Below are 21,830 nucleotides of genomic sequence, written 5' to 3' on the forward strand. Positions count from 1 at the left end.
AAAGGCACAAATTTAATGCCTTTTCCATCTTAACTAAGCACTTAACCATGCACTGCGGCCGTAACTTTTGCAGTTTGAGGTACAACAGCGAAACTAGCATGAATTTCTGTTTCTTTCTTCACAATTTCACAGATAGAAGATTCGTTCTTACCATAGGTCTTAGCAACCTCAGCATAGGATTTTTTTTCTTTCCCTATTAAGCCAAGAATGTTCACCTTTTCACTTAAAGGAAGCACTTCACGGCTTTGGCATATCTGAATTGCCAGCATCACTACTCTTGTGCTTTGCGGCCATTATTAAATAAAATAAGGGTCACTGGAACACAAGCACTGTGATACCTCGACAGCTGATCTGATAACCGAGATGGCTACTAAGTGACTAATGGGCAAGATGCGCTGGACAAAGGGACGATTCACATCCCAGGCTGGACGGAGAGGGACAGCCCAAGATTTCATCCCGCTACACAGTGACACACAATTTAAAACTTATGAACTATTTATTTCTGGAATTCTCCATTCAATATTATTGGACCGCAGGTGACCACCTCAGAAAGTGAAACTGCGGATAAGGGGGGATGACTGTAGTCTTACAAAGGCTTTAAAGATGTATTATCTAATTTTTAACAAATTACCTTTATTAAAAACAGTAAACTATGCAACAGACTGGGAAAATCAAGGCTGTGTAATTAGCATTACTATAACCAACCAACAGGGAGAAAATGATAACTCCAAATCTAAAATGAATAGCAAATTTGGGGTTTTCACCAAGCTTTCAAGTCTTACAGCTGAAGTCTCAAATGCATACCAAGTAACTGCCAACCACATACCTGGGCCAACATCCTAGCTCTTTTTTCAAAAACCTACAGCAGTACAATCCTGCAGCCTGTGGACCAAAAACCACAGTTACAGAAAGATAGAGAAGATGAAAAGGCAGAGGGCTATGTACCAGATGAAGGAACAAGAAAAAACCCCAGAAAAACAACTAAATGAAGTGGAGATAGGCAACCTTCCAGAAAAAGAATTCAGAATAATGATAGTGAAGATGATCCAGGACCTCGGAATAAGAATGGAGGCAAAGATTGAGAAGATGCAAGAAATGATTAACAAAGACCTAGAAGAATTAAAGAACAAACAAACAGAGATGACCAATACAATAACTGAAATGAAAACTACACTAGAAGGAATCAATAGCAGAATAACTGAGGCAGAAGAACGGATAAGTGACCTAGAAGACAGAATGGTAGAATTCACTGCTGTGGAACAGACTAAAGAAAAAAAGAATGAAAAGAAATGAAGACAGCCTAAAAGACCTCTGGGACAACATTAAACGCAACAACATTCGCATTATAGGGGTCCCAGAAGGAGAAGAGAGAGAGAAAGGACCAGAGAAAATATCTGAAGATATTATAGTCAAAAACTTCCCTAACATGGGAAAGGAAATAGCCACCCAAGTCCAGGAAGCGCAGAGAGTCCCATACAGAATAAACCCAAGGAGAAACACGCCGAGACACATAGTAATCAAAGTGGCAAAAATTAAAGACAAAGAAAAATTATTGAAAGCAGCAAGGGAAAAACGACAAATAACATACAAGGGAACTCCCATAAGGTTAACAGCTGATTTCTCAGCAGAAACTCTGCAAGCCAGAAGGGAGTGGCATGATATACTTAAAGTGATGAAAGGGAAGAGCCTACAACCAAGATTACTCTACCCGGCAAGGATCTCATTTAGATTTCATGGAGAAATCAAAAGCTTTACAGACAAGCAAAAGCTAAGAGAATTCAGAACCACCAAACCAGCTCTACAACAAATGCTAAAGGAACTTCTCTAAGTGGGAAACACAAGAGAAGAAAAGGACCTACAAAAACAAACCCAAAACAATTAAGAAAATGGTCATAGGAACATCCATATCGATAATTACCTTAAACGTGAATGGATTAAATGCCCCAACCAAAAGACATAGACTGGCTGAATGGATACAAAAACAAGACCCATATATATGCTGTCTACAAGAGACCCACTTCAGACCTAGGGACACATACAGACTGAAAGTGAGGGGATGGAAAAAGATATTCCATGCAAATGGAAATCAAAAGAAAGCTGGAGTAGCTATACTCATATCAGATAAAATAGACTTTAAAATAAAGAATGGTACAAGAGACAAGGAAGGACACTACATAATGATCCAGGGATCAATCCAAGAAGAAGATATAACAATTATAAATATATATGCACCCAACATAGGAGCACCTCAATACATAAGGCAACTGCTAACAGCTATAAAAGAGGAAATCGACAGTAACACAATAATAGTGGGGGACTTTAACACTTCACTTACACCAATGGACAGATCATCCAAAATGAAAATAAATAAGGAAACAGAAGCTTTAAATGACACAATAGACCAGATAGATTTAATTGATATATATAGGACATTCCATCCAAAAACAGCAGATTACACGTTCTTCTCAAGTGCGCACGGAACATTCTCCAGGATAGATCACATCTTGGGTCACAAATCAAGCCTCAGTAAATTTAAGAAAATTGAAATCATATCAAGCATCTTTTCTGACCACAACGCTATGAGATTAGAAATGAATTACAGGGAAAAAACGTAAAAAGGACAAACACATGGAGGCTAAACAATACGTTACTAAATAACCAAGAGATCACTGAAGAAATCAAACAGGAAATAAAAAAATACCTAGAGACAAATGACAATGAAAACATGACGACCCAAAACCTATGGGATGCAGCAAAAGCGGTTCTAAGAGGGAAGTTTATAGCTATACAAGCCTACCTAAAGAAACAAGAAAAATCTCAAGTAAACAATCTAACCTTACACCTAAAGAAACTAGAGAAAGAAGAACAAACAAAACCCAAAGTTAGCAGAAGGAAAGAAATCATTAAGATCAGAGCAGAAATAAATGAAATAGAAACAAAGAAAACAATAGCAAAGATCAATAAAACTAAAAGTTGGTTCTTTGAGAAGATAAACAAAATTGATAAGCCATTAGCCAGACTCATCAGGAAAAAGAGGGAGAGGACTCAAATCAATAAAATCAGAAATGAAAAAGGAGAAGTTACAACGGACACCGCAGAAATACAAAGCATCCTAAGAGACTACTACAAGCAACTTTATGCCAATAAAATGGACAACCTGGAAGAAATGGACAAATTCTTAGAAAGGTATAACCTTCCAAGACTGAATCAGGAAGAAACAGAAAATATGAACAGACCAATCACAAGTAATGAAATTGAAACTGTGATTAAAAATCTTCCAACAAACAAAAGTCCAGGACCAGATGGCTTCACAGGTGAATTCTATCAAACATTTAGAGAAGAGCTAACACCCATCCTTCTCAAACTCTTCCAAAAAATTGCAGAGGAAGGAACACTCCCCAACTCATTCTATGAGGCCACCATCACCCTGATACCAAAACCAGACAAAGACACTACAAAAAAAGAAAATTACAGACCAATATCACTGATGAATATAGATGCAAAAATCCTCAACAAAATACTAGCAAACAGAATCCAACAACACATTAAAAGGATCATACACCACGATCAAGTGGGATTTATCCCAGGGATGCAAGGATTCTTCAATATACGCAAATCAATCAATGTGATACACCATATTAACAAATTGAAGAATAAAAACCATATGATCATCTCAATAGATGCAGAAAAAGCTTTTGACAAAATTCAACACCCATTTCTGATAAAAACTCTCCAGAAAGTGGGCATAGAGGGAAACTACCTCAACATAATAAAGGCCATATATGACAAACCCACAGCAAACATCATTCTCAATGGTGAAAAACTGAAAGCATTTCCTCTACGACCAGGAACGAGACAAGGATGTCCACTCTCACCACTATTATTCAACATAGTTCTGGAAGTCCTAGCCACGGCAATCAGAGAAGAAAAAGAAATAAAAGGAATACAAATTGGAAAAAAAGAAGTAAAACTGTCACTGTTTGCGGATGACATGATACTATACATAGAGAATCCTAAAACTGCCACCAGAAAACTGCTAGAGCTAATTAATGAATATGGTAAAGTTGCAGGTTACAAAATTAATGCACAGAAATCTCTTGCATTCCTATACACTAATGATGAAAAATCTGAAAGAGAAATTATGGAAACACTCCCATTTACCATTGCAACAAAAAGAATAAAATACCTAGGAATAAACCTACCTAGGGAGACAAAAGACCTGTATGCAGAAAACTATAAGACACTGATGAAAGAAATTAAAGACGATACCGGGCTTCCCTGGTGGCGCAGTGGTTGAGAATCTGCCTGCCAATGCAGGGGACACGGGTTCGAGCCCTGGTCTGGGAAGATCCCACATGCCACGGAGCAACTAGGCCCGTGAGCCACAACTACTGAGCCTGCGCGTCTGGAGCCTGTGCTCCGCAACAAGAGAGGCTGCGATAGTGAGACCCGCGCACCGCGATGAAGAGTGGCCCCTGCTCGCCACAACTAGAGAAAGCCCTGGTGCAGAAATGAAGACCCAACACAACCAAAAATTAATTAATTAATTAATTAAAAAAAAAAAAAAAAAAAAAAAAGACGATACCAACAGATGGAGAGATATACCATGTTCTTGGATTGGAAGAATCAACATTGTGAAAATGAGTATACTATCCAAAGCAATCTACAGATTCAATGCAATCCCTATCAAATTACCAATGGCATTTTTTACAGAGCTAGAACAAATCATCTTAAAATTTGTATGGAGACACAAAAGACCCCGAATAGCCAAAGCAGTCTTGAGGCAAAAAAATGGAGCTGGAGGAATCAGACTCCCTGACTTCAGACTATACTACAAAGCTACAGTAATCAAGACAATATGGTACTGGCACAAAAACAGAAACATAGATCAATGGAACAAGATAGAAAGCCCAGAGATAAACCCAAGCACCTATGGTCAACTAATCTATGACAAAGGAGGCAAGCATATATAATGGAGAAAAGACAGTCTCTTCAATAAGTGGTGCTGGGAAAACTGGACAGCTACATGTAAAAGAATGAAATTAGAATACTCCCTAACACCATACACAAAAATAAACTCAAAATGGATTAGAGACCTAAATATAAGACTGGACACTATAAAACTCTTAGAGGAAAACATAGGAAGAACACTCTTTGACATAAATCACAGCAAGATCTTTTTTGATCCACCTCCTAGAGTAATGGAAATAAAAACAAAAATAAACAAGTGGGATCTAATGAAACTTAAAAGCTTTTGCACAGCAAAGGAAACCATAAACAAGACGAAAAGACAACCCTCAGAATGGGAGAAAATATTTGCAAATGAATCAACGGACAAAGGATTAATCTCCAAAATATATAAACAGCTCATTCAGCTCAATATCAAAGAAACAAACACCCCTATCCAAAAATGGGCAGAAGACCTAAATAGACATTTCTCCAAAGAAGACATACAGACGGCCACGAAGCACATGAAAAGATGCTCAACATCACTAATTATTAGAGAAATGCAAATCAAAACTACAATGAGGTATCACCTCACTCCTGTTAGAATGGGCATCATCAGAAAATCTACAAACAACAAATGCTGGAGAGGGTGTGGAGAAAAGGGAACCCTCTTGCACTGTTGGTGGGAATGTAAATTGATACAGCCACTATGGAGAACAATATGGAGGTTCCTTAAAAAACTAAAAATAGAATTACCATATGACCCAGCAATCCCACTACTGGGCATATACCCAGAGAAAACCGTAATTCAGAAAGACACATGCACCCAAATGTTCATTGCAGCACTATTTACAATAGCCAGGTCATGGAAGCAACCTAAATGTCCATCAATAGATGAATGGATAAAGAAGTTGTGGTACATATATACAATGGAATATTACTCAGCCATAAAAAGGAACGAAATTGAGTCATTTGTTGAGACGTGGATGGATCTAGAGACTGTCATACAGAGTGAAGTAAGTCAGAAAGAGAAAAACAAATATCGTATATTAATGCATGTATGTGGAACCTAGAAAAATGGTACAGCTGAGCCAGTTTGCAGGGCAGAAGTTGAGACACAAATGTAGAGAATGGACATATGGACACCAAGGGGGGAAAACTGCGGTGGGGTGGGGATGGTGGTGTGTTGAATTGGGCGATTGGGATTGACATGTATACACTGATGTGTATAAAATTGATGCCTAATAAGAACCTGCAGTATTAAAAAAACAAACAAAACAACTAATACTAAACTTTCATTGGGTTATTTGTATGGAAATATGTTAATATAAATGTTTCAGACATTACATGAAATTTCTAAAAATCTTATATTTGTATTTGTATGGAAATATGTATGGAAATATGTTAATATAAATGTTTCAGACATTACATGAAATTTCTAAAAATCTTATATTTGTATTTGTATGGAAATATGTATGGAAATATGTTAATATAAATGTTTCAGACATTACATGATATTTCTAAAAATCTTATATGTTCTGGTATAATGTTATAAGTCATAATCCTAGTTATTATTTTAAAATGTATATCTCAGAAATAACTAATTTTCTTGTCAACTGCATTATTATGAACTTTCATCAAATCTTTAACCGTGGTCATTTTTAAGTCTTTTGTCATTTACAGACAGTTCTGGTTGTACTCTGATGATTTTGCAAATATGTTCCTATAAAAGGGTTTCATCTTCAAGAAATTCATGGAAAAGACTCTGACAAGTACAGGTTTCTGGTAACTGTCTGTACTGCTGAACTGAATGAATAAGCATTTTCAGAACTCTAATGAAAAACTGATGAACTCATAAAAGTGCTAACAAAAGATCAAGATGAAAAAAAAAATTAATTACATGGGACTGAGTGAACTGATGAGGATGAGTATAATTTTTGTGACTTTCTGTCTGAATTAAAAAAAAAAAAATCCCACAAGGACTCAGAGGCAAAGAATATACAAATCAATTTTCACTGCAAAGTAAAGGAGTTGTTACAGTGGAGGATTACTGGACTGAATGTCAATATTATGACATAGTATGAGTGTGTTTCATGTTTGGTAATTGCAATCATTGTTGCTTTTGTTGTGGTCATCCATGTACAATGCTTGGTGTCAGTCTATTTATCTCTTGTAAAAATAAAATACAGTGTGTGTGTGTGAAAAAAAAAAAAAAAAAAAAAACCTACAGCAGACATCAACCCCCGGTTATAACCTTCTTCTCCATTGAACCAAAACATGGCCCATGAAGCCTGGTATAAAAACAACACTCTAAGAAGCCACAAGCAATCTGCAGGAATTGCCACTTACATGAGGCCTGTTTTTCAAACATCAACTGATTGCTGGGTGCTTCAAGCTCTTAGGTAGTAATGTTTCTCCCTCCTTGGACCAGCAGATTCACATTTCCACAGGACAAAACCAGCACCTGCCGACAGCTGCAACACCAACTGAACTAGCTGGGCCTCGTCTAAAAAGCAGACAGTACGACAGAAAAATCTCTCCCTACATCACCCTCATCCCACCGACTAAGCAATTCCCGAAATATCCTCTGGGCATATAAAGATACATTCCTCACCCGGCTCCTGTCAACAAAAAACAACGCTTGAGAACTTCTGAAGACTCTCCAGAGTTAAGAAAGGAGAAAGATTACCACACCCCTCCTGAGAAAAAGTCTTTCCCAAGCACCACATTTCTTCACTGTTAATCGCCTGAGGAAAAAACTTCACAAGCTTCACTTGCTTAGATAGATAGGAGCTAGGTCAGTAGATGAAAGAAAACACAAAGACTTAGGTGGTGATTACACATTAGGTACAAGAGATGGCTTTCTTCCCAAACCTACCTGAGATAGCATCACTGGGTTAATGAGAAGGTTTGGGCTTGGGGGGGTCTGGGGGGGACCCCAGACACTCTGGGAATGAAGTCACACCTGGCTGAGGAGTCACGTGAGGGGCACTTGGGAAGCAGAGGGCGGTGGACACCTTGGGACCCGGAGGAGGGGCACAAAAAAGGAAGGTGACAACAGCAAGTTTTGCCTATTTCAACATTTAGCTCTGAGCCTCCAAACACTAAGAAAGAGGAAGGAAATGTGCCCTCCTTCTCTCGTGCCCCCTCCTTCTCCTCGGACCCCCTAAAATCAAACCACTAGTACTATTAGTACTAGTTCTCTGACATTGGTCAACCAGGGTTGGCAGAAGGCAATTACATCTTTCTACGTGAAGATGCCATCCGAGTTTCAAACAACTCTTTATAAACTTTTGAAACACAGGCCCTCAGGACTTGGGGGACACCTAGATTTTTTAAAAGGCCCTTGAGCAGATTCTGTCCTTTTCAGAAAATTCATTTATTGTCATCTTTCCATTGTACCTATTTACACCACACACACAGTATCTGTGCAATACTGGACACAGGTCAGTGCCAAAGAGGTTTTTCTGTTATCAATTAAATATTTGGGGTTAAACAAATTAAGATAGCTGGTGGATATCTGTTAGGTCTCTAAACATTTTTAAAAAAAGAATTAGGAATTAGGACTCGATAACGCTCTTCCATATAATGGCTGAAAAAAAGAAAAAATAGGAACAAACCAGCACGCTCCTTAGGAGACCACTATCTCACACACAAATGTTCCAAAAGCTGAAACCACCGGCATTACGTGCACCTCCACTTTGCACGAGATCCACACACAAGTGTCACACCGTGCATCACATCCTAACTCTGCAAGAGTAAATTCGCCAGGTAGGACAGAAAAACCCCAGGACGTTTGTGCACATCACTATGCTCACCTGATGGAGTCAAAACACGCAGGGATAGGCCTCCCTCAGAAGGGAGGTTTTAGCCAAGTAGGTTGGCAAAGAAAGATTTTGTTTACTGAACACAATGTCTTCATTCCCCATTAGCAGTGGAAACATGGGGACCCTCAGGCTTTTCTCTATTAAGCCACATGCTTGCTAACTTCAGTGTCAATTGGCACTGGAATCCCCACACATATCGGCTCCAATATGTTACTGTATATCAGCACAACAGATGTGCTATTCTCTGCTGATCGCAGTGTTACAGAGGCCTTTGGTCATCTTTCCTCACTTTCCCAAGTTAGTCTAAACGTGGCAGAGAAAGGGAAGCTCAAATGAAGTTTGACAGCTTCCCTCTTCAACACCTGGGCCCAAGGCTGGCCTGCCAGGCAAAACCCAAACAGGAACCCCTGGCCTACCTCCTGCCCCTGTCGCAGGATGCAGAAGAAACGCCACCTTCTTGGCTGTAGAGGTGGCATGGCCCGACTTTTCCCCTAAGCAATACAAAGAACTGAAGGTAACAATAATTCCCCTCCTACTCACTCTTTTCCCTCCTCCCTAGACAGCTCTCAGAAACTAAACTTAAACTGGACTTGGTGCCCAGTCTAAATGAGCACACATACACACACACACACACACACACCCCTTTCCTCCACGGCAGTTGCTACAAAGTGTAATTACAGATTTGCACGTATTTATTTGCAAGGTCCCTGAGGGCTGGGACCAGGAGCGTGGATGTAGCTGGGCTCCGGCCGGGTGCATGCCCGTCACAGCAGGTGAGCAAGCTCGCTCGCTCCAGGCTGAACCCTTGCACTGTCCACGCGCTGTCCAATGTATCTACTGGGTCGTTCTGAGTATCCACAGCCTAACTCCCGACCAGACCGTGCAATCATTTTGATGAACCGCCTGGAACCAGGCCCTCTGCCATCAAGCGCTAAGTGTCCCTTGCGAGTGTCGGAAGGTGTCATTACGAAGAATTTTTTTTAAGCCTTTAAAAAGATGAAAAAATAGGATCGAGCTTTAGCTGGAGCACGCAAACCTGCCCAAGTACCCGTTTCTTGAGTGTGCGGAAACACCGGGCGAGGGAATGCAACGCGCGCAGCCAGCACTGGAGAGTCGCCGAACAGAGACGGCCTGGACCCTCAAGGCCAGTGACAACCAGCGAGAATTAAAGGCAACTTTGCAACCCCACTTCCCTGTCCGCCAGGCTGCCGCGCCTTTTCCGCCTCCCCGAGAGCAGGGCCCACCAAGCCACCCGCTAATCTGTCAAAAGGCGCTCGGAGCCGGCTTGGGAGGGCTGGTGCTGCAGGGCGGGGACAAAGGGACCGGGGTGGGTCACCCACCCACACATCCTCCCCAGCCAACATCATTTTACTCCGACGCGGCGCGTCCAAAATGGAGGGAAACGTCTGCAATTTAAAACCGCAGCTCCATTTCCGCAGCTGGCCGGGCCGGGCGCACCTTGAGCCTCGCCAGCAGCGGCCCGGACCGACTCGGAGGCGGGGAGGGCGAGGCCGCGGCGCCAGGCCCGGCGCCCAGGGACCCCGGCCCACCCGCCGCGCCCGCCCCGCGGGCCTCCCCCCGGCCCCTCGGAAACTGCGCCGCGGGGAGCGGGGTGGGGGTACGGGCGCTCACCTGCTCCGGACTCCGGCAGGAACACGAACAGCTCCGGGAGAGTTGCGGAGCAGAAACCCGGCGACGGTTCCACGCGCGCGACACTGCCGGCTCTCGCGCTCTCGCGCCCCGCGATCCCGCAGCCCGGGCGCGCGCTTCCCCGGCCCCGCCCTCTCCTCGCCCCGCCCCCCAGTCTGGCTTCCCAGGGCTCCCATTGGCCCCTCGGCCTTTTGAATAGTGCCCGGCGCTGTCGATTGGTTCTGCGACATGGCGCGTCCGCCCCGCCCCGCCCCGCCCCACCCCGCGGCAAGGCCCGCGATGGGGGAAGAGGATCCTGGCGGGTCTGGCCGTGGAGCGGCCCAGGAGGTGTATTTGACCGGGCCTTATCTCAGCCGCCCAGGCGCTCTCGTAGCCCGCTGACCGCGCGCATTCCCCGCCCTTTACCTCCCGGCACTCGCCACAGTTGTCTGGCGATGCACAGTAGGGAAATTGGTGTGTGAAGTGGCTTGGCGGGAGATATAAAAGGGCTATAAAGTAAATTTGCATAGTGATAACTAAAGATCAACTGACCGAGACCGAAAGTACTTCTTGCTAAAACACTGTTGCTGCTCTCCTTACCGTGTTAAAAAAAAAACAAAAAAACCAAAAAACCCAGAAGACTCCAGGGCAAGCAGTGGCTACGAAGGCAATCTGGGGCTCCTTTGTCTTGGCGATGGCTGCACGTCGGTAGAAACTGACCTGGACCGCAGCTTGGGGGCAGTGGGGCCAGTGGGTGGGAGGGGGTTGGTGAAGAATGTCCAAGGGTTCCCTACAGCTCGCAGCGTTCCAGCCCGACTGCTGTGAGGAGGGGGATTTTTTTTTTTTAATTAATTTATTTTTGGCTGCCTTTTTTTAAATTTTTTTTTAAAATTTATTTATTTATGGCTGTGTTGGGTCTTCATTTCTGTGCGAGGGCTTTCTCTAGTTGTGGCAAGTGGGGGCCACTCTTAATCGCGGTGCGCAGGCCTTTCACTGTCGTGGCCTCTCTTATTGCGGAACACAGGCTCCAGATGCGCAGGCTCAGTAGTTGTGGCTCATGGGCCTAGTTGCTCCGCGGCATGTGGGATCTTCCCAGACCAGGGCTCGAACCCGTGTCTCCTGCATTAGCAGGCAGATTCTCAACCACTGCGCCACCAGGGAAGCCCGAGGAGGGGGATTAACATTAAGTGGAGGTCCTGCAGAGATATGGTAGAAGATATTCAACAACGTGCGGCGTGGAAGAGAAAATTCTGTGCCGTACACAGTGAGATGCCACTTGACGTGCATCCCACAAGTCTGGTTTTACTTGGCCTCCAAAATGCTGAATCATTACATTGTTAACTCCGAATCTGTTATGGATCCTAAACCTTTTTTTTCTCTCCAAGTTATCATTATTGGTTAGTTTGTTTCCTTCCTTTGAGGCCAAGAGTTTAAAGCAGTCCATTGAGGTTCCCCATTTTGCAGTGTGGTTTTAATCAAAGTATTTCTTAACCCAACTACTAGGTTAACCTAACTTACTAGGTAAATTTAAGTGAATTTCTATTTTGGAAGCACTATCCATTAAATTATAATAAGTAGGCATTACCATTTATAGCCCAGCTTTGGGTGCAAGAGCTCTCATTTTCTCACACTTATATAACTACAAAACACCCAGGTTTACTACTACAAAAATAAGAAAAAAAAAAATACATTGAGCTTTCTCTGTCATTCACATCCAGTGTGAATGAGTTCATCCGAGACTTTCCCTAGAACAAATTCTGACATCAAATTGTCATTGTCATCAAATTTGCCCTGGGTGGAAATCTGAGCTATAGGAATGCACACCAAGCTTCAAAGTCAGAAAACCTTTGTGATTTTTGGCAAAGCCCTCAGCCTCAGTTATCTTAGCCCTTAAGGTGAGATAGTATTAGTGCTACCTCATTTTTTGCAGCAAATGACACAGAAATGAAAACACTGTAGTGGGTATGTGGGGACCTAAGATAGTAACTATTCCTAATAGCCACAGAACCCCTGTGACTATGCTCCTCTGAACACACCTGGTGTGCAAACTTACCCTTGTCTCCACTTTTGATCCTTTCCACCATGACTCTTAATTCTGATGCCCTAATTCTGGACTCTGTAAAATTGCCTGTATGTCTTCCTCTTCCTTCCTTCTTCTAAGGGGCTGTCTTAGAAAATTCACTTTGAGATAGCAAGAGCAGGGTCACTGTAATCTTTGTAGTATATTTACTACAGTATCCAGTGCAATTAAATCTGCTTAAAACATGTCTGAGGGCAATGATATAAAATATTTGAGATGAATGTTTAAGATCAGATTTGCAGAATTCTTTTAAATTTCTTCATTTTACTTGAGCAAGTGCATCCTAACTGATTGTACAACCTAAAACCTATTGGGAGCACAGTAGTGTATTATTTTATTCAGAATACACACCTACATAAATGACGAACAATATATGTGAATATTATATCTATTAAAACAGATGAAATGTAATTGCAATATAGATGTATTTGAAAGCTGTACAGAATCAGCTTGAATAGCCATTAAACAACTCTAAATATTATTTGACATGAATAGTTTGGCAGAAAAAAAATGCATCTTCATACTAAGTTACTTAAGATATTTCTTTGCTTGTTTATGTTTGATACAGAAGGCTAGGATCCCAGAGATAACCACTGCTATAGCAAAGCAAGTCGTGGTACTCTGAACTGGAGTCTTCTCCAGGGTAAGTCACACTGTGGAACAAAATGCCATTTTTGCCTGTATGAGTATAGTTTTTACATACTTAGATTTCTGAAATCTCAGTAAAGTAATCTTTTGTCTATGTACTGTAACAAAGGAAAGTTTATCTTGGACCATTCAGAATGATTCCATTTGTAACGTACCAAAAGTACAAGATTATAAGCCTTCCCATAGCATTAACCTTCAAGATAGCATAACAGCAGCACCCATCAAAAATGTCATTTCTACAAATATACAGCCCTCCTTTTATTTTAATTTCCACTTCTTTTTCCTGTTTTACTTTCCATGATGTTCTCTGTGTTCATTCTGTTGGCCCTAGAGAGAACTCCTATTGCTCCACAAGTCAAGGCCAAGACACCAATCCTGATCAGAGGAGAGAGGCCCCAGTTTCCTTTGGGTCTCCTTCCACTGGCCAACGCAGGCTACTCAGGTCTCTTTACATTCCTTTTTTTTTTAATGGTCTATGTCTTGAACACACTTTTGCTTTGCATATGCCTACTAGACAATGTATATGCTTGTGAAATAGTCCTAGAGTGCTGACCATGCATTTAACAGGATGCCCTTCTTTATGTTCTCAAATCATAAAGTCAAATTAGGGAATTCCTCCTATTCTTTATTATATCCAAAAGGGCAATATAAATTCCTGTCAGTTACTTTGAAAATCCTTTGCTCATTAATAATATTCAATAATATCTATAAATACTACCAAATTTTTTTGTTTCTTTTTCTAATTGGGGTAAAATACATATAACGTAAAACTTTTCATCTTAACCATTTTTAAGTGTGCAGTTCAGTGGCATTAAGTACATTCACATTGTTGTACAACTGTCATCGCCATTCATCTCCAGAACTTTTGTCATCTTCCCAAACTGAAACTCATTGTACCCATTAAATAATTATTTCCCCTTTCTCCAGTCCCTGGCAACCATCATTCTACTTTCTGTCTCTATTAATTTGACTATTCTATATACCTCATATAAGTGGATTCACAAAGTACTTGTCCTTTTGTGACTGGCTTAGTTCACTTTGAATAATGTCCTCAAGGTTCATCCACATTGTAGCATATGTCAGAATTTGCTACCTTTTTAAGACTGAATGATATTCCATTGTATGTATATACCACACTTTGTTTATCCATTCACCCATCGATGGACACCTGAGTTGCTTCCATCTTTTGGCTATTGTGAATATTGCTGCTCTGAATACGGGTGTAGAGGTATATGACTTCCTGTTTTCAATTTTGGGGGTGGGTATATATCCAGAAGTAAAATTGCTGGATCATATGGTAATTCTATGTTAAATTTTTTCAGAAACCTCCATACTGTTTTCCATCGCAGTGTACCACCCACAGGGCACAAGCGTTCCAATTTCTCCACATCCTCACCAATGCTTGCTATTTTCTGGGGTTTTTTGGTTTGTTTGTTTTTGATGGTAGCCATCCTAAGGGGTGTAAGGTGGTACTACCAATGTTTTAATAAAATAAACATTTATGGGGGCATCTCTGGCAGTCCAGTGGTTAAGACTCCATGCTTCCAATGCAGGGGGCACAGGTAAGGTCCCTGGTCGGGAACAAAGATCCCACATACCTCGTGGGATAAATAAATAAATAAATAATTTAAAAAATATTTTTGATTTTTAAATATTTTATAATATCATATATGGTTTGTCAAGCCACACAAGGCACCCTGGAAATTTTGATTCAGGATATGCCCATTAGATTAAAAATTATTGCGCTAAGAGACTAAGAGGTATTTGTGTCATGCATTTTTTTTAAGTACAATACCAGTTAGTGTCGTATATAGTATAGATCAAAATTTTTCTAACTTCTTTAGGCCAAGGCAAGAAAAATGTTTGCAAGTAAGCGACAAACTCTTCCTGTTTCCTTAGGAAAACATGACTTGAGAAGAGCTAAAATATAAAATATTAACAAGAGTAAATTAACACAAAAGCAACCTATTGCCTCAAGTTACTTTCATCTCAGGATAATTAATTCAAGGAGGAGGAGAATTGAGCTTCAACATGTTTCCTCTTTCATGGGACTGTCCTTTGCAAAGCAAGGAAACATTTTTTCATTGGTGAATGTGTGAGTAGAGGCCGGTGAAGCGACAGTTAACCAGCCCGGTTTCCGAGGAGGGAAGAGAAGAGTAAAAGCATGTTAGCTGTACATGTTTTGCAGGGTAAACTTTTTGGACACATAAGCATTTAAAGTCCAGTGTTACATCACCCTTTGGAATATACACAGGGAAATGATAACTAAGAGGCAGGATGGTTTCCTTTCAGTTCCAAGAACCCATGATTAAAAGAGTCAGAGGATTACTGATTTGGCAGGACGGAGTCCCACGGAGAATGTGGATTTCAGAGACGGGGAGACCTGCACTTGAATCCTCCCCTCTCCACCTACACTTCAGACCTTAGGCCCTTAAATGTTATCTTCAGAGTGTTTATCTATAAAATGGGGAAAATAATACCCATCGTTCACAGCGCAGTTGTGAGGTTTAAATTTAACAATAAGCAATCACTAAATAGTTCTGATTCATTAATTTATTAAGCCATTCATTCAGCAAATATGTATGAAACTCTTACGATGGAAGAAATTTGAAGACAAAATTTAAAACAAATTTTACAACAAATTCCAGCAGTGCCTGGAATTTTTATGTTTATCTAAATGAGATATAAGTTCATAGCAGGAAGGGGGATGAAGCACACTGATTTTGAGGAACAAGCCTTTCCAACAAGGATCCACATGGCAGTCTGGAATTAGACGGCCTGGAAAAGTTAGTGGAGCCAGCTAGCTATGGTTCAGAACACAGCCTCCCACAAGAGGGAGACTGAGGTTCCAGTTCCCTGAATTAACACTTTGGGCTGGAAAATCATCACCCAATCCCTGATACCAGTGACACTGGACTGACTACTGTATAACCAGATAAGTTCTTTGGCATCCCTAAAACAGCTTAGAGTAACTAAATTGGAAAAATGTCTTTCCTAGAGTTTGGAAATACCTCAAATCCAACAATATCCTCCCCCTGCCCAAAATACTTGTACTGCTGGTGATTTTGCAACCACCAGGTGATTCTAAAATGCCAGGGACCATGAAGAAAGTCTTTCAAATTACTTGAGCATGTTCCTTGCCCACCACATACAAACCAAGGCCTCTACCTCGTCCTCTGCCTTCAAGTTGATTTGGCAAGGAATACTCACTGAGTTCACACCAGGGCCTTTAAGAGCTTACCAACAGGTCGGTGTTCACTGAGGATGGATGATCTGGGTCCAGAAAGAAAGCATTCACCTCAGGTAGAGAGAGGAGGACGTGGGACGTGGTACACACCAGGTTTGGCAATCTGACTTGGGGCTCCTGAAAATCACATGGCCATCGATGCCCAGGTTGACATGAACTTGCTTTGTCTGGCCACAAACTCAGCAGTGTTTCATGATGAGTTTCTCTCCCTGTCGGTAAGATTTGGATCATTTTTCAATGTTTTCTTCCGTTGCCCATGTGCCAAGTGTTAGAAGTTCTGAATACACTTAATTAATAATTAATGACATCCCTGAGCTCCCTCTACCGGCTCTGCCTCAGCCAGCTGTGGCAGGGGAGAATTCTGCTGCTACTTCTTCCACGAAGAGAACAATTTATAATCCACAAACCAAGAGGATGGAGCAGAGGATGTTTAAAAAGTAGCTAGAAGTTGATGGACTGCCAGGTTCACTTTCAAGGCAGAAGTCTGGAATGTCTGTGTGGTTCTTGGCACGGGTAAGTGATGCACAGCTCAGGATCCCTTCTAGAACCTTATCGCAGTGAACAGATGAAACCGAAAGCAAAGGGGCTGGAAACTTCTCTGTTTGTCATGCACCTAAGGAGTCCAGAGAGAATAAAACAATATCTGAACCCCTTTGTTTTGTTTCAAGTTTCTAAATAGGAAGAACAAAAAAGGTTTGATTCACATGAGAATCACTCCAGCATGACAGGACCTGGAGGCACCATCTTTGTCCCAAGGAGGAGGAAAGGGCCGTCCATCAAAATGTTTTTGGGAGCATTGCAGAGAGTGCCCTGCCTGGACCGGCCAGAGCCCTCAGAGGGCTGTCAAGTATAGATGGGAGGGCTGTCAGGTGTAGATGGAGGGCTGTCACATGTGGATGAGGCCCAGCTCTGCCAGAAGAAGGGCATGTCTTGGCTAACAAAGACTTAGTGCGGCATGTCCCCCCTCGTAACTGGTATCACCACACGTCAGTGAACGTGACGTGTGTGCTGGCCTCTAACTCCAAACTGAAGATGTGCACCGTTTCATCATTTTAGTGGTCTTTGTGTCCTAGCCTTGGTATAGGCTCATGGTATAAAGATTTGTTGGATGGATAAGAAAACAAACCAAACAAACAAACAAACAGAAACACTTGGGGGAACAAAAAAAGGGTAAGAAAGAATGAGAAGAACAGAGGAAGAAAATGTACCACCCTGGAGGGGTGACGTGGTTGCTATGGTGACGTGGACCTATTGGCTCAGAGAGTTTCCTGACTATCAGGATCTGCCCAAGTCACTCTCCAGTGGCGCTGCCCCTCAGCGTGCTGTACCCTCACCTGGGGAGGGAGGTGGCAGATTGCTGGCTGCATGCAGGGCCACACCACAGAAGTGTTCAGCGGTGGGAGTTGGGGTTGTATATCCTGGCATGATTATTTTAAAGGATATACTGGAGGGGAGGAAAAAATAGGGAAATGTGAAGAGTTAGGCCAGTGCTTGGACCTGCCCTCTGTCCTGCGCACAGTAATGCGGCAACCCACTGCAGGCCAGCCAATATCTGCGAATACAAAGACGCGTGATCTACCTAACACTTATTAAAACTTCAGGGCTTCCCTGGTGGTGCAGCGGTTAAGAATCCGCCTGCAAATGCAGGGGACACGGGTTCGAGCCCGGGACACGGGTTCGAGCCCTGGCCCGGGAAGATCCCACATGCCGCGGAGCAACTAAGCCCGTGCATCACAACTACTGAGCCTGCGCTCTAGAGCCCGCGAACCACAACTACAGAGCCCACGCGCCTAGAGCCTGTGCTCCGCAACAAGAGAAGCCACCGCAATGAGAAGGGCACGCACCACAACGAAGGCCCAACGCAGCCAAATAAATAAATAAATTTACTTAAAAAAATAAAAAATAAATAAAAATAAGACTCCACTAAGTGCCAGGATCTTGTGTGCAGATAGCTCTATTAATCCTTCCAATAGTCCGATGAGGTGGGAACATTATACCCATTTTGCAGGTGAAGAAACTGAAAAAAAGGGCTGGCTGACTTGCCAGGTTGACACAAGGAGTAAGCGAGAAGAGCTGGGAAGAGAAACCAAGAGTGACTCAGAGCCCATGGTTACCTACAAGGGGCTAAGAGAGGCCAGGCAAGAGCAGCTGAAATCCCAGCTGGTTCCCAGAGAGTTGGGACGGGGCACAAGATGTCGCTGGTGGTGAGTCTGCCCCACCCCTCAGAACCAGTAATTATATACCCAGTGAGAGTGGTGGCTTGATGTGGGTGTTGGCTCATGAACTGTAGGCACCAGGAAAGCTAGGACTTATCATGTGACCTCATTATCCATCCCCTTTGCTGGCAACCAGGGCTGTGCACAGTGTGGTGAACACACCCAATCAGTTGCTTGCTGTTTGCACAGCTGTCTTTTTAGGCTGTGCTCTTTGTGACAACAAAAAACCAGCCCCCTGCAGGGCTATTTGATGTCACAAAAACCCAGCCTCCAAACTCTCCATATCTGCTTCTATCAGAAGCTCCTTCTTTTACACCTCCCCTGGGAGCCTCAGCTGCACCACCAAGGGAAAAAAAAGAAATACAAGAGATAGAAGATGAACATCTTTACGCATAAGAGTAGAGTTAATCCATATTTCATTCCTAAAGCCTGAAGTTTATGAGATTGGCTGGGATTTGTTACATAAGTAATTGCAGTTTGTTCTGAAGATAAGGCAATTCTGAGTTGGTGACCAGGCTGGAGTGTCCACCTCACAGAGTCTCCTGGCTATTGTCTAGGGTTTGCTTTTGACTTCATTTCATGGAATAAAAGGTCGTTGCAGACCCAACACGTGAGCAGGAAGTGGGCAGGGCTTGTTGCCCTGCCTGGTGGTTCACGAGAGGAGAAACACAGAGAACTCATAACCTCTGCGGTTTGATGTGTGTTGCAACGTGAAAACCCGGAAGCTTATCTTAGAGGAGGCTGATGGGTCAAAGTCGGCAATGAACTGGAGCCTTTACTGTTGGAAGCTTAGGAGGGGAGCGAGTCTTTGTCCTCCAGAGAAGCACCCAGGTCCTGGCACCTGATAAATAGTCGCCAAAGTGTAACCCTGTCCCTTCAGAATGGGATAGTCAGAAGAGTGTTTACAAGAATGCAATTTGATTTTTTTAAAAATAGTTTGATTTTCTCTAAAAATTAACAGCCCTCCTTATGGTTTGACTTGAGTGAGAAGCACATGGGTCAGTGGTGACAGGAGAGGGAGGAGACATGGGTGCCCTGTCCCTCCCCACCCCGTGTCTCAGGGTGTTTCAGTGGCTTGAGCCAACCTGCCTGTTTAAGCCTGTGGATTTGCTTGATCTTGAAAACCTGCCAGGTAGTCTCACAGCTGGTCGAAAATTGCCACTTGGTTCGGTGCTAACACAAATGCTGGAAAATACCGCTTACAGGCTAGCCAGGAAAACTTTTTACCAGAAAATTGCTTGAGAAGAGACCACAGAGTTTCAGTGAGGATATGCCAATTAAGGATAGAAATACTGGAGTTTCATGAAATGGGACATCCTGATAGAGCCACAAGAAGACATACTCTCTGACAGTCACATCAAAGGCATCCTGGGGGCACAGGCAGTGTGAACCTCCCTGGCTCCCAAGGTTTCAGGGACCCATCAAGGAGGAGAGAAAACAGCCTCCCTGCGGCTCTCTGCCGCCTGCTACCCCCGGCTCAGCAGGTAAATAAGACTGGAAAAGCAAGACTGGGAGTGGTCCTACCATGCTTATTTGAGGAAATGTCTGAGTGTCGGCTGTCAACATAGTTCCTCCCAAGTTTCTCATCATTCTTAAAGATTAGACACCTTTAACTAACTTCCAAGCACACCCCCAAGGCGGGCTATGACGTTGGCGGTCTCCCGAGAGAAGCCCTTGCAGGCTGGTGTCCCTGGAGGACAGGCAGAGGCTGTGTCACCTGTCCAGACTGCGGTCCCCCAGAGTGAACAGCAGAGTCAGTTTGATCTTAATTAGCATTTGGGATATGAATATAAATACCCAGCTCCCAAGACAGGGAGTCAGCCCAGGAGAACCCCAGGATGTGGAGCTCTCAGTGGTTGGGGTCAGGCTGGCCTCCAAAGGCCACACAGAGCTCTGCAGCGAGCCGGGGTCACGGCTCACCTCTGTCCAGCCACCGCAGATGTTTCCGGAAGCTCCCTCCCAGCTTTGGCCCTCCTGGCTCTGTTTGGTTCCTGAGAACAAAGAGTAGAACTGTGTGTGTGACCGGGCCTGAGACACATGGGAAAGCCATTGCTGGCTCGGCTGACAGATGTCAACACACACCGGCCCTAAGGCTCCAGGAAGACGGCGCCATTTTGCATGGGTGGAGGGAATATTTTGGTGCAGGTGGAGGGGACTGCGTCTGCAGAGACCCTAGTTCCCAGCCTTTGGCGCATGGCCGGAGGGACCTCCTGGGGTCGGGGGAATGCTAGGGAGCTGGTGAGCAGGGGGGCTTCTGCCTCAGGGGGCCTCTGCTCTTCCCCTGGGAGCCCTTCTTTGGGCCCAGGTTCCTGTTTGGACAGGACATTGGGTCTGTCACAGCCACAGGCACTGGTTGGGCTCTGCTTCCCTTGGAAGGGCATCCTGCCAAGTGCTTCCTGGAGCGTTTGCGAAAAGGCCCCTTCCCAGGGGCAGTATTCATTCTGTAATTAAAAAGTTGCATTTCAGGGCCTTCCCTGGTGGCGCAGTGGTTAAGAATCCACCTGCCAATGCAGGGGACACGGGTTCGAGCCCTGGCTTGGGAAGATCCCACATGCCGCGGAGCAACTAGGCCCGTGAGCCACAACTACTGAGCCTGCGCATCTGGAGCCTGTGCTCTGCAACAAGAGAGGCCGCGATAATGAGAGGCCCGTGCACTGCGATGAAGAGTGGCCCCCGCTCGCCGCAACTGGAGAAAGCCCTCGCACAGAAACGAAGACCCAACACAGCCAAAAATAAATAAATAAATAAATAAATTAAATTGGAAAAAAAAAAAGATTTAAAAAGTTGCATTTCAAAGACACTTCTAATGATCCAAAATATTGTTGCCAGAAAGAAAACGATATAGTTGGCACCCCTGAGGCACTGCATGGAGGGCCTTCTGCACAGCGCCTGGAACCATGAGCCTGCAGTAAAGGGTACACCCACCTCAGGACGCTGGAGAAGGGGCTTCAGGCGTCTTGCAGATTGATAGCGGACAGATGTTCACTCATTCAAGACATCACCTCCAGAGCACCTGCAGTTTGCAAGCACTGTGCTAGGGCCAGGCCACAGCCAAGTGGAAGAGACACTGGGGCCCAGAGGGGGGCGTCCAAGTCAGACCCAGCAAGCGGTGAGTGGGAGGGAGGGCATCCCTGCAAGCAGCCCCCTGAATGGAGGGGGCCGGGACTGAACTGGGAAGGATTCCTACTGCACTTGGTATTTAGAACAGGGAGAGGCCGCTTTCCTCTCTCTGCCTT

The 21,830-nt window shown here is 43.7% G+C and overlaps 1 protein-coding gene across 3 annotated transcripts in view; it reads right to left on the minus strand.

Annotated features, from left to right (window-relative positions):
* Positions 1–21,830, minus strand: part of LBR (lamin B receptor) — a 181,659-nt gene that overhangs the window by 22,682 nt on the left and 137,147 nt on the right. Inside the window, exon 1 of one of the 3 annotated variants that reach the window (XM_057526774.1) lies at positions 10,407–10,540. The exons of the other annotated variants lie outside the window; for them this stretch is intronic. The gene's annotated coding sequence lies outside the window, so the exon portion shown is untranslated. Of the gene's footprint in view, positions 1–10,406; positions 10,541–21,830 lie in introns of those variants that run through there. 3 annotated transcript variants of the gene reach the window in all.

The sequence above is a fragment of the Balaenoptera acutorostrata genome, chromosome 1, assembly GCF_949987535.1.
Source record: "Balaenoptera acutorostrata chromosome 1, mBalAcu1.1, whole genome shotgun sequence".
Classification (NCBI taxonomy): Eukaryota; Metazoa; Chordata; class Mammalia; order Artiodactyla; family Balaenopteridae; genus Balaenoptera; species Balaenoptera acutorostrata.